The sequence below is a fragment of the Marmota marmota genome, unplaced genomic scaffold (assembly GCF_001458135.2).
Source record: "Marmota marmota marmota unplaced genomic scaffold, marMar, whole genome shotgun sequence".
Lineage (NCBI taxonomy): Eukaryota > Metazoa > Chordata > Mammalia > Rodentia > Sciuridae > Marmota > Marmota marmota.
Window position 1 is genome coordinate 55,714,556 of NW_025999977.1, and position 12,260 is coordinate 55,726,815.

A 12,260-nucleotide genomic window follows, 5' to 3' on the forward strand; every position below is an offset into this window, starting at 1 on the left:
TGAATTGGATGGATGGAGAGCAAATCTCTACTTTCTTAAGTCATGGTCTGTCTCGGTCAACAGATTTATTTCATCATTTTTACTTATTGAGTTCTATTTCATTCATGAATTGACCAGAATTTTTACCCAGCAATTGATGGATATTTCAGTTATTTATGCTTTTTGTTTCTTTTATCTTCTTCTGCTATAAGAACACTGCAATGATTTCAATGTATTTTTCACAAGATTATTTTGATCCATATGGAATTTATTTTGATACAAGGAATGGGGAAAGGTTATGGCTTGTATTTTTCTCACCTGATTGGTTACATTTTCTAACATTCACATCCTAGTGACTAAGAGGTGACAGAGCAACATGGTTTCCCATCAGCTTCCTGGTCACAAGGCAGGATGAGCACTGTCAGGAGTTGCTGATGAGGTTTGGAGAGGCAGCAGGCAGAAGGGCCAATGCAGCAAGGAAACAGGCAGAGGACCTGGGGGACGGCTGTGCGAGGTGTCCCCCAGCCCTTCCGGCTCCTGGCTGTGAGACGGGCCACTGTCCCAGCATCTGACACTGGCCTCATCATGGAAATCGGGAGACTGAGGAAGATGGCCTTGGACAGCACCAGGTCCTCAGTTAGCAGACAGGCATCTCCGACAGTGACCATGAAGGGTCACCCTGAGGCTGGGCGGCGTCTGCAGTGAGGGTGTTGGTCCCTCACTGAGCTGAGGAAGGGAAACCAACTTCTGCTGCTCACTCATCTGGGGATGGAGCTTCCTTTCTCTGAGGGAAGGTGTCCTGCGATGGCAGAGGTAGGGGCCGGAGTGATGGGTCACACTGCGCAATGCCTGGGTCACCGGGAGCTGGAAGAGGCCAGGAAACCTCCTCCCACGTGGGCTTCAGAGGGAGCACGGGCATGCTGACCCCCTGATTCTGGGCACACAGCTTCCAGAACTGGGAGAGAGTAAATTCCTGTGGTCAACCACCCAGCCTGCGATCCTGTGCTGTGACAGCCACAGGAAACCAACCCTGCCCTTGCGTGGCCGCTTTTCCTCCCCGGCCTTTCCCACTTCCCTACCAGCATTTTCTTGTCTGCCCCCAACCAATGCCTTATCTGTCTACCCTTCAGGCCACCAAACCCAGCTGTCCCAGGGATATAGGATCTGCGGAGATTTTCGTGGCTTTTCTTGTCATTGTTGGCAAAAGTCCTGAGAAGAAAGAGTTCAGTTGTGGGCTTGCAGATCCTCCCAGAGAATGGCATCTGAGACATTAGCCACCTGAGGCCTGTTGTCACTTCTGGCATTCTGGAACATTCTCAGATGGCTGATAGCTCAGGGGATGTGGATCTCAGTGACCCAGAGCCTTGGCTTCCGTCTGAGGCTGTCACAAGCCACCGCACACCAGGCTTCACCATGGTGGTGCAAGCTCCCAGGAGTGGCTTCTTCCTCCATCACCAGGGTTAGGTGAGAGGGTGCCTGCAACCTAGCAAGGTGCTGCTCTGGAAGCCCCTGAGGCTGTCGGACTATGTGAATAACCATGATGCTTGCAGACATAAAGACGAAGAGAGCTTTCAATGCCATATTCGCTGAGCAGGAGGGACACAAATCTTGCTGTACTGCATGGGTGATGGAGTTAGCCTTCCTTCCTGTTGTGGGCATTTGGCAAACATACTCCAGCAGCCATGGCCACCAGAAGCCTCCTGCTCGTCCTGGGGACAAACTGTAGGCCAAACACAGGGCCTGGCCCATAGAGGTTGCTGTGTCAATGCAGGTGCATGGACTAATTATAAAATGGATGAGCAGATAGATTTGGGACACAAAATGAAAACAAATACTGAATCAGTAAATATCAATGCTGAAATTCTAACTCTTAGGTGGTAACTAGGTTTTCTCGTCACTCCAATATGCCGGTTATTTGAATGACTCGTGTGCATTCTTTCTCAGTTCTTTGTGTGATTTGGCACAGCCAATGGTCCATGCCCTCTGATAGGTGACCTTCTGCCAATCCTTTTGAGCTGGAATTTGGGAAATCTTCACACACACTGACTTCTTCAAGGAGTTTGACTATCCTCAAACATTCTTTCCCAGGGATCATCAAGAACTGAGTCCTCTTTGATTTCCATGCGTGATCCCAAAAGAATACACAGAATCCATGAAAGGACTGAAGACATTTGGGAGGATGGTATCAATGGGTTTCTAATATGGTCCTCAGGTCCCTACCCATGGACCAAAAGTGGTTTACACAGAGGTCTTCATCCACAGAGACAGCTCAAGGGAATTGATATCTGTTCAGGAGCAGGAAGTCAACCAACGAGACCATTGTCTTCTTTTGCCTGTGGACAGAGACCTGTGGCCCCAGGGCAGCCTCACAGCTCTCTGCAGAAAGCCCAGGGCATCTTCACAGACAAGGCCTCCTTGTCAGCCTTGAAGTCCCACAGAGCAGAAATGGTTACTTTTCTTGACTGGAATTCAGTACAGACTGAGGCAGTTGTGAACATGTCACAGTCTACACTCGGGGCTCCTTACAATGGGCCATGTTGCCTTTATCCAGAGACAATCCTCTTGGAGCAGAAGATCCTCTTAAGGAACCCACGTCCTTTGCTCACTATACCTGGAGGTTGGGATGTGAGAGCTGAGAAGATGTCAGTCTCTACAGGTTATCTGCCGCTATCCAGCAAATCTCCCCAAAATGTAGCATCTGCAAATATCAAATACTTACCGGGAATGAGTTCTTTGGGTGGTTCTGGCTCAGGGTGTCTCATGAGGTCTCAAGCATGAATTCTCTCGCTGTGGTTCCCGGGCCGCAGGTCCTCACTTCTGTTGATTGGAGAGAGCAGTCCTTTGCTCTGTGAGAGTCCTTAGGGCTCTCCTAATATGGTAGCTCCCTTCTCCTGGAGTAGTTAGGTTTGGGGTGGGGTTGAGAGAAACAGAGAGAAAGAGAAGGGATGGGTGGAGCCCCCCAGCCCCCAGGACGCAAGCCGCAGTCCTTTTTTACTCTTATTTTTGAAGTGATGCCCATCACTTCTTCCATGTTCCTATTCATCAGCCCACATGAGGCAGCCTGTGCAGCCCAGCAGAGGGGAACGTGAGGGCAGGAATAACTCGGGGTGCTGTCACAAGCGTGTACTGATGTGCCCCAGGATAGAGGCTCCGTTCTGAGAGCGAGAGCTGAGAAGGAGCAGGAGGTGCAGATAGGAGAGAGCTGGAGGCCCCACAGAGCGCCCCTGGCTTGCTGTGATGAGATACTGTCCTGCGTGCAGCGAGGGCAGTGGCAGCTGCTGGCTCTGTGGGATTGGGGGAGGCTTCAGCACCAACCTTGGGAGAGAGCAGCCCTAACTTGCTGACTCCCACTGAGGTGCCAAGAAACCACGAGGAGCCATTGCTGGAATGAGGGGACCTAGTTGCTGCTCTCCACCGCCAACAGCTCTGCCGGAATCAAAACTCAAGTCTCTAACCCAGAAGACGATTCACAGGCGTTTCTGTTCAATTAAACAGTTCCTCACTTGGGACGTGGCAGGTGACCAGCAGCAACACAGCCTGCTGTGCAGGGCTCCGGTGGCCTGTGCTTCCCCACCGTGACCCCACCACTGCCTTCACAGCTGTCCCAGGAGTCCCAGGCTTAAAGACACAGCCAACCGCTGGCATGTCAGAGCTGCCCTGCATCTGCTTCCCTGTGGGCTCACTTTAGCCCTTACCCTGCACCCGGAGCTGTGTATTTCAAGGTGCCGAGGTGGGGTGGAGCTTGGCATGGGTGTCAGGCACATGCCTGGTCACAGTAGGTAACCAGCTCCTGTGCACCGGGGGCCAAACTCAAGTGCAAGTCTGACTTCTCTGGAGGCAGGTGAAGCTGTGTGAAGTTGCCACTGGGGGTGTAGATGGTGCACACACGGCAGTGGGTCCCCAGCGGCCTGCTGTCACTGCTCCACCTCGGGCCAGCTGCACCTTGCCTGGCTCCTCCACGTGCTCCTGGAGCAGCAGGACGAGCAGCACAGACTGGCCGTGGGAATGGCCCAGGCCAAGTATGCAGATAACCAGGTCGTGATGGTCACTTTAATGATGTCATTCTTTGTCCCAAGAGGACAGGATCTGGGTTAAGTGAGCACTCTGATCCTGCTGTTTTGCTTGCGGATCCCTTCCAGGAATCAGGACCCATCTGGAGGCAGGGCGGAGGAGGGCCTCTGTGTTTTACCATCTCACTGTCCACATTTCCAGGAATCCCAGAGAGTGTGTGGTTTGCTCACCGCACCAAAACCCCGTGAGAGGGGATAAACAAACTTTTATCTCCATGGTTCCAGATTTGTGAGGTTTTTATAAAAAACGAAATAAGTTCTAGCAATAGGATTTTCTCAGAAGCCAGTCTGCCTTAGTATCCTGCTCACACCCCTGTTATAAAACACATCTTCAGTGAAAACCTAAAATTTTTCTTATCTCAGTTCACGTGGGAACATTGTTTGTTTGAGGGTCAGCTGAAGAGCAGCTTTCCTGATGTGGTTTGTTGTTTATGTTATAAAAAGCCAAAATGGGCTTCTCTGCCTAGCCGAACTTCTGCAAAATATTCTTGTACAGGTAACCACCATCCTCCTTTGCTCAAGCCAAGGGTTTTTTGGTCTGCAAGATTTTGTTTTGAATTATATTAAATGTGCAATGAAATAATCACAGATTCAGATTGATTTAATTGGGTACAAAGTTCAAATGCTTTCAGGGCCCAGACCACCTCAGTGGGGAAGCCAGTGTGGGGGAGGAGGGAGATTGGGATGGAAAACAGAGCTCAGACTGTGCCCAAAACATCAGGTGCAATGCCAGATAACCCGTGGCCCTGGTTAGAGCATGACTGCAAGCCAGAGGCCTTTCAGCCTGAGGTCCCAGCTCCAGTGGCATTCAGGCAAGGTTATTTCTTGCCTTTCATTTCTGCAATTTGGAGAGACTCAAATCTCTTCCGATGTGCCCCCTACCCAACATCCCAGGATATGGGACTGGACTGAGAGTCACAACAGCGCAGGCAGCTTTATGACCCCAGTGAAGTGCAGCAGGGACTTGAGCTGTGGTGCGGGTGGAGGGCTCCTCTGCAGGGTGAGGACTAACGCAGCTCCTGAAGGCTGACAGAGGTGGGAGCTGGGCCGAGACGACCTGGGGCTTGTGTCTTCGCCTGTGTTGACTGGAACCCTGGTCAAATGTCTTAGTGTCATTTGTTAGGAAAGGGATTTTGGGTGCCACCCTGGGAGGCTTGTCCCGAGCCTTGATGGAGTGACACAGTGCAAGGTCAGAGTTCAGTGAGGGTGCCTCTGCTTCTGAAGTCTTGCTTTCTTGCCCACAGAGACGTGAGGGGTTGGATGGTGGGGTCAGAGGATGGAAAGTTTAGGAAGGATACTCTGGGCTCTAAGAGTTTGCACGCTCTGTGTCGTCTCAGCTCCAAGGGCTTCTCTGCATGTTTCCTGGGTGGTTTTGTGGCTCTGTCCCTCACCTAGTAATGCCTGGCACAGCGTTGCTAGATGAATCCACAAGCTAGACAGAGGCTTCCTGAGTGCACTTCCTCCCTAAGATAGTCAAGGACTGGCATTTCTTCCTATCTGGAAACGTGCTCTCAGCCTGGGTGCTGGGTCCTCTTGGGGTGACGTCACCCCTCACTTCTGAGGCTGAGTCTCACGTGGATCATGTAGGTTTGCTCCACAAGTCCCATCTAAACCTCACTTGTCCAGCTGGTGGAGATCCACATTGCCAACTCCATGCCACCCTGTTGGACTGGGTCAGCACTGTTACTTCTGCCAATCATGGTGGCTTCCACTGGTGACATCTCATAGAGCTCCCAGACCACCAAGTGCTCAGTCCCGCCCATGACCCATGTCATCGCCATTCTCCCCTGTGCCCTCTGTTCTCATCCCTGAGCTCGGCACCTCCTCTCCAGTGGTATGGCCTTCCCACAGGGCAGCTGCATGCACCTCATCCCAACCACACTTCAAGAGAGCTGTTGTTATTCTGTTCAGGAAACTGAGGCTCAGGAAGGTGGAGCAGTGTCCCAGGTCACACAAATTCTTCACATCCCAGGTCTCCTATCTTTCCTTGAAATCGGAGCCTCTCACATGTGGCTGAGAGTCGTCCGAGGACCCAGTGAAGGCCTACCCCATAGGAGCTGCCGATCTTTGCTTACTGACGGATAATTCAATAATGTGCAGTTCTACATGGTCTAGGTGTGTAGAGTTGTCTATTTTGAGTTTTTTAAAAAATCCTTCCTAACAGAATGGGGAAATTTTGTGAATTCCACTTGAGAGACCGACTCTGTTTTGTTTTTATAGTGGGAAAGATATTAAAATGACAATGGAGACACGTTTTTAATAAAATTATTATTTTTTGCTTTAATGTTGGCCAAATTCTAGGATTATTATGTGTAGATCATTCTGTTTTAATTAATATCTGCTCATCACTGTGGGGAATGAAAAAAATATATGACTCAAGATCACTAACTACTTTTGATAAATGGCTTGTGACTGTCAGCAACATGGAATCACAGACCTCAGCCATCATTAGAGGATGTTTTATCTTCGCTGGATACTGGGAACTTGTTAACTCATTTTATCAGGACACTCACACCCTATCACATCACGCCCTGTTGGACTTAATACGTCTCTAATTTGGCAGGAAATGTTAAAAGTTTCCAAAACATTGGGAAGTGAAATTTTTGACTCAATCTGCAGCTTAAGCATTCTCCGGGAGCTGCGAGCTCACTCACGGGGCACATACTGCCACCCAGGTGCGCAGTGCTTCCCCTCTGCCCAAGAGACCTCCCCACGACCTCCTGGCTGGGCTGTCTGGTGGTATGCGTGGCCCCTGGTTACACACGTTTCTAATACCGACTTCTCTGCTTGACGTTAGCTGGTTTCCACATCTTGGAACCACAAGCAGATTTGCAGAAATGTTTCAGCAGGAGGAAGAACAACACCTTTCTCCACAGCAGATCTTCTGGTTCTTGTGTGACCCACTCAATTCTGCATTCATTTGTGTCAGAGAGCTGTGAATTCATGCAGCACCATGAGTCTTGCTTCCACAGCCCCGTGTAGTGACAGAGCTGTCCTGAGGGCCCTAATAAACTGCTGTGCCCAGGAGAGGGTGGTCTTCCACGTCCCTGTCTGTCACTCAGCAGAGTGCCAAGGTGTCGGGGGATCTGTGAGCACCCCCACCCCTGCCGCAGGGGCTTCAACACAGCCCTAGGACTCCTCCCAGCAGCCTTGGGGACCCTCCCTTCCTCCAGCTCCCGCTTCCCTTCCTTACCCTTGCTCTGGATCGTTGCCCCTGCCATGGCTTGGGCAGCACGTTCCTTTGGCCCACGTAAGCAAGGCCCTGGCTCAGGGCCTCCCCAGGCTGTGCCCCTGCCCACACAGCAAGGCGGTGGTGTGCCACAGGATCTGTACCCATATGGGGCCCACCTCCTTTTCCCACCTGCTAGACAATGCTGAGTGCCCGACCTCAGAATTCCTAACACAACAGTCCTGAGTCTCATCTGATGGTCTGCATGGGCTCATTCCAAGGGTGGCTCACCGTGGTGCCAATAGGTTGCACCCTGTCAGCATAGCGGGGGGCTCCTGGGGAAAGAACAGGCTTCCAGGCTGGGTGGGAGTCATGCTCCTTGGGCCTCTGTGAGTGAGCAGTGGGCAGGGGAGAGATGGATGTGGGAATGGCAGCTCCCTGCACACTGTCGCAGGACCCACAGACGTTGGGGTTAGAGGATCTGCTCCTCACGGGCAGCCTGCTACTGCGTGCCTTCAGCCATTTGCACCCAAGGGTGGATTAGAAGGGCCTGGTCTTCATGCTTCTGTTGCACTGGAAGCCTGGCTGCTCTCAGGCAAGGCTTCAGGAAAATTTGGCCTCTGGACAAGGTCTGCCTTTGAGGTCAGTGCTGGGCTGACTTAAGACTTTCCTGCAACCTTAAAGCTGACTCAGTGTCCATTGTCATTCCAAGGGATCCCTGAGCACCCTCTGCATACCTTGAAGGAATCTTTTGCTGAGTGTTGATGGGAACGCCCCTCACGCTCCCTCCGGCTTCCCTCCTTTCCTGCCCCTCTTCATCCCCATCTCCCATTACTGCTGAACACCACAGAAGTCCTGGCTGACCCTCCTGACTGCAGGCCCCTGCGATGGGACCCGAGCAGGCCACACCTCCAACAGGCGGCATGTGGACTCTCCAGGCAGGGAAGGGGCAGGGCGTGAAAGTGCACGGACGGGGCTGGGGATGTGGCTCAAGCGGTAGCACGCTCGCCTGGCATGCGTGTGGCGCGGGTTCGATCCTCAGCACCACATACAGACAAAGATGTTGTGTCTGCTGAAAACTAAAAATAAATAAATAAATAAATAAATAATTTAAAAAATTCTCTCTCTCTCACACTCTCTCTTAAAAAAAAAAAAGTGCATGGACGCCCCTCAGCCCCCAGCGTCCACAGACTCCACCCCTCACCGCACTCGGCACCAAAGACAGCGCCTCTGCTGCCATTTTAGAAATGAGAGCCCGATTCTCGGTTCTTTCACTCCGTATCCCCGTTCTCCCTTCTACCTCAAACATCCTCACATGACTTCAACTCTCTGAAATTCTGTGTGACCCAGGAGATGAGCGTCCTTCTCTGTTTTCCTCTGACTTTGCTGTGGACCACATGGGAAACTGGGTTGGGCTGACGCTTGCAACGAGACCTATACGGTGTGTTCGAGGGCAGCACACACCACACACATGCCTACACACATGCACATGTATGCACACATGCATGCTCACAGAATTTTGATTGACAAAGTGATCACTGATTCTGAGATCAGAAATATGGGTCTTTATTTGGCCCTAATTTGCCAATTTGCAGAAATCCCACAAGCCCTGGGCTTTGGCCAGTACACTTCTGCCAGCTCCCCTCCTGCCTGGGTCCAGGCCCTGCTCATGCAGATCTTTTGAGGTCAGTAAAGTAGAAGATCAAACTCTTCTCTCTTCTCTTAGTGGTTTCCAACTCCCAAGCCAACTCTTACCTCATTTGAATAATAAAGTCCCTGTACCCTCTATTTACTCCTCAGTGAGACGCAGGGCCTCATTTCTCAGACAGTGTCTCAATTGTAGGGTGGCACTCTCTGGCCCTGAACCCCTGTCCCCACTCCAGCCCTCCTCCTGGGAGGCTGCACACACTGCAACTAAGAAACAATTACATTGGCTGGGAGGTTGGTGATCTAGAGCAGCCTTTCATTTTGACACTTGCAGAAACTGGGTTCAGAGGAGGAGAGTGATGCATTTCGTGACAGCGGGGACAGAACAGAGGTGACTTAGTTTCCCAAGGATGTCTCTCCTAAGCTCAATTTTTGGATCCTAGTTTCATTTATGACAGTCGTTGTTACTCTTTTACTTTAAGGTCCTGTTGGCCCCCACACATGCGTTTCTGCCCTGTTTTGTTCCTTTATTTTTTGCTCTGGTTTGTAAGACTATAGCATAATAAACTATGGATTTTTTAAAAAAGTCAAAAGAAAGGGCCAAATATAGATAAAATGAAGCCATAGAGAGTTAATCATAGGAACGTAGGCCACAAAGTCCCACTTGCTTAGGGATGTTGGATTGAGGTTAAGATGTGGGCTTCCCGGCAAGCCAAGACAGGGAGCGCGGGCAGTTGAGGATCCATCCACCCACGAAAGAAAGGATCCGTGGCTCAGAAGCCAACTTGGTCCAGCCATATTCTGTCTTCATAGTTTCTTTCGTCTGGGGACCCAGGTGTCATGTCCCTCTTCAACGGGGGTGAGTTTATTTTCCTCCTACTCATTCCATCCGGTTGCCAGACCATGCCCCGGCTTTTTTCCAAACCCAGGCACAGCTCCCCCTTTGATGGCTGAACGGCGACTTTCCTTTGGTGACCAGGCCCCCTGGGCTGTCCTTGCTCTTGCCCAGAGCTGTCTTCCTTCCCAGAATCAGGCTGAGGTGCACCGTGGGGAGCAGCTTCTGCTGGGGATGTCTGCTGGCTCCGTGGGCATTTGCCAGGCTGAGCAGCTGGACGCACAGGCCAGAGCCCCGCCCCGCGCTGATGGGCTGCTCCCCCCTTGGCAGCTGTGAGGAAGACAAGGCAGGGAGCTGGGGTCTCCTGTCCGTCACTCCCGCCACCGCTCTGCCAGCAGACGAGGCTGCAGGGAAGCTTGGTCTCCCTGCCCTCAACGCCGGCTTCAAGTCAGGATGGCTCTGGGGTGGAAATGGAGCTCAGGGGCCTGGTCCCAGCAAGAATCAGAGCAGGGCCGCTTCCTGGAGCTGCTTATACACCATCCACCACCCATGTTGTCGTCTTTCTGTCTTGGCCTGGTTGTTCTCCACCTGCGCATCCTGGGCCAGTTTCCACAGATAACTTGGAGTGACATGAAATTGCAGACAATGCCAAAGGATAAAGTGAGGAAGGAGCCCAGTGCGCCTGCCTGGCACAGGGTGCCTGATGATGAGCGGAGCCCGTGGGTTGCGTGGCGCTCCTTTAGCCTCTAATGATGTGCTGCTGCCATTCTCCTCCAGCAGCTTAGACCCTTCACGCCCCTTTCTCTTGGGCATCTCGTGGATTGACAGGCATCTCCCGGACTGCGGGGCTCCCGTGAGCATGCCCAGCCAGTGCACACCATATGACTGTCTATAAATAATATGATGTTGGTGTAACACAACATGAACCTGTTTGCTCTTGGGAGGCAAGGACCCCCTCTGTGCTCGGAGGCTTTTGTATTCTGTGTTGTTTTCCAACCTCTGCCAAGGTCATGGAATTCACTGGGAAGAGCTGAAGGATTTCAAAGTTTAGCCATCACCATTCACAGCTCTGCCTTTTTCCCAGGTCTCTGTGGCCTGTCCAGGGATAGGGTGGGTGGAGATGGTGTTGGAGAGACAGTTGAAGGGTGCAGGCGGGGCAGGGGGAAGATGGCAGAGCTGGGAGTAATCCTGGACTATTCCACATCATCATGCTGGGTGAGCTGGGGTCAGCTCCTGTGTGCCTCTGGGCCTCTGTTTCTGGAGCTCTAAGAGGGCAGCACTGACTTAAGTTACCCCTGGTGTCCCTGCAAGGGGAAGCACTTCAGAGTCTGCCTCCTTCCTGACAAAGGACTTCCCTTGAGGAAGACCTCACTTTGCCCAGCTTGCAGATCTTACGGCTCCGACTTATATTTAGCTCTTGGTTCCTAGGGAGGAGCTCCTGGGGCTCCTTCATAGCTGGTTACAGAAGCTGAGAGGGAAAAAAGAAAGGTAATGAGACCCAGGTCAAGTGTGAATCAGTCGCTAACTCCCCCACTGCACACACAGGAAGTCATCCACAGCTGCTGCCCAGTGACATCAACCTCCGAGCCGTGCAAGGGGCCCAGGGAGAATAGCACACACTGTGCGCCCAGCCAGACCACCTCCACAGAAACCCAGGCTTGAACACACAAGCACACATCCCCATAAGCCATCTTTGTGTTCAGCGTAGCTCAGAGCCTAGGTGAGCAGGCAGTAGGCCCTGTTCACAAATTTTGTCCTGGATTTTGTGTACACTGTGCCCGTGGTGTCATGGAGAAGGGGAGTTGGAAGGGTATTTTTTTTTTTAATTACAAATGCAAAAAAGACTATCTCAGGTTCTTATTCATGCTCCACAAGAGGAGCAGGTGAGTGTGGCCTCACTGGTGGATATGACCACCCACTCCTTTCAATTCCCCACACATTTAGTGCGTATCTTCTGTGTGGCAAATATTTTGCTAAATTTCCAAGAAAAGGAATCAATAAGACAAGGTTTCAGCCGTGAGGGAACCCAGAGTCCTCTGTAACTGACAGGAGTGGCGATCACAACACAGCATCACAATATATGAGTACGATAGTCGGCTTCCTGCTGTGTGACGAAATACCTGAGCTAATCAACTTATGAAGAAGAGAGGCTTATTCTGGTTCATGTTCATGGCTGCTTGGCCCAGCTGCTTAGGGCCTGTGGCAGCACAGTATCCAGGGTGGGAATGTGCGGAGGGGCTGCTTGCCTCAGAGACAGGACCTCTTCAAAGTATGCCCCCAAGAACTTAACTCCTTTCTAATAGAGCCCCCCTCCTGAAGGTTCCCCCATGGGGTGGGGACCAAGCCTCCACCATATGATCTTTAGGGGTCACTTCATATCCAAACGATAGCAAGGGACTTTCCTAGGACCTTGAATTAAAAGAGCAATCATCAAGATCCATAGGGGAGTCAGAGGAAGCTTCCAGGAGGAACTGTTAGGGCTAAGACAAGAGCATGACTTGTTCCTAAATTCAATATAATCCACCCCTCTCTATGATCATTGCTTTTTTATATCTTGTTT